The following is a 1,915-nucleotide window of genomic DNA, read 5'->3' as shown; positions in this document are numbered from 1 at the left end:
CATGGGGTGATCCTTGGGCAAGTTCAACCGGTTCTGGCTGAACTATCGGATCTATCACTCTTCTATAGTCTATAACACACTTAGCATTCTGATCAACAAAAGCAATCAACTCTGATGGCACAAGCATAATAGAATCCATGTCTTCAACTTCCGTATGTTGTCGAATTCTGGTCATGACAAATGCTGGCCCTTTTTCTGAATGTATTCTGGCCGAAATATTCTCATTCGCATCCATCATAGCTTTAATAATCATTTGCAGAAATCGTTGAAAAGGCACAAACTTTCTTGCCTTGGACGGGAATCGTTTAGCATTAACCAACTCTAGCAATTCATTCCAAATCACCAATGCATAGTCATAATGTCGAGAAAACACTATGCCATGGAAGAATTTTAAGAATGTGCTACTGCAAGTATCAATTCCTTGAGTTTTTGAAGTTAAGCACCGATTTAGTATCGAGAACAGTAGATGCCAAATTGACGGTAGAAAGCGTCTCTTGAATTGAGCAGGAGTATTCAATGTTGCAGAATATCCTAAAAGTTTGATATCAAGGCATAGTTGTTCGTCTGATACAAAGTCTTCAAATCCAGTTGGTCCGGAAGTAGGAAGGTGAAGTATTCGTCTTAGACGTCTCAGTGTTAGACGGCTAACATACTCATCGACCTCTCCTTGAAGATATAGTGCTTCTCCGTCCTTTTCAATAGAAAGAGTTCCCCAAAATTGCTGAAGATAAACCATGGGAACTTGTGTATAGGCAGATAAAGAATACGAAATAGGATGGCCTTTCAAAATTTCTGAGATAATAGGATATTCGACAGGCATATCGAAAGAAAAATGATGGTTATTGGGTTTGATTTCAAGATATTGTATTTGAGAATATAGGGTTTCAGAGTCAATGGGTTGGGCAGGTATGTTTTGAGGTAGGTTGTCAGATCTGACAGAGGGAATATGAGATTCCTCGTCAGACTGATGTTGAATTTCARCCATTATACCTGTAAAAATTCTAAACTATTAGTACCCATTGTATTATTGAATAATAAAAAATCAAACAAACAAAAAAAAATCACACACACACACAAACAAAATGAAAAAAAATATAATAAAAAAAATTCAACACTTAGGAAATTTGTAAAACAAAAACACATTGACCGGATTAGTAGTCCGGTCAAGACACTTCAAAACATTCAAAACAAAGTGTCCGGATAACAAGTCTGGACGACAAACAACAAAAACATTCAATAATGTTGTCCGGATTAGAAGTCCGGACGACAAACAAAAATTCACCAAGACATCACTAAACCGGACAATCATCAACCGGTTTAAGGTTGAACGGATTAAAATCCTATCACCGTGTCCGGTGAGATTTCCAATCAAACATGAAATGATTAAAAAACACAAAAAAACACATTACACAATCAACACAAATTAAAATACTTATCACAGACTCAAACGAAACATTAAAACACACCAAAATACACTCTAATCAAAGTCTAAACTTAGTTAAAAAGAGATTAGAAATCACTTATGACAAAATAACCAACTAAGAACACGAACACCGTCTATGAATATCAAAGAAATCAAATCAATGAATGAAGCAATAAGATATGGAAATCGAATCAAAAACCTAGATTATGAGTAGAAAACGAACACGAATGATGATTGATTTAAGTCCTTCAAAGCAAGATCGAACGGTGCAGGCGGATATCAAGCAGAGACGACGATGAACAGTCGAGGGTAAAAAAATAAAAAGAATAGTAAAACTGTTATTTATAGTCAAAGAGTCAAACCGTTCAAAAATAACCGCTCAAAGTTTAACCGGTATATGAATAAACCGTGCAAGAGGTGTCCGGTTTATGAAAAGAATAGAAAACAAGTGTTAAACCGGATAAGAAATGAATGAATACCGCTCAAGACACG

The sequence above is a fragment of the Cynara cardunculus genome (genome assembly GCF_001531365.2).
Source record: "Cynara cardunculus var. scolymus isolate 2C chromosome LG 1, CcrdV1, whole genome shotgun sequence".
In the NCBI taxonomy this organism is placed as follows: domain Eukaryota; kingdom Viridiplantae; phylum Streptophyta; class Magnoliopsida; order Asterales; family Asteraceae; genus Cynara; species Cynara cardunculus.
Note: the sequence above shows the minus strand (reverse complement) of the source record.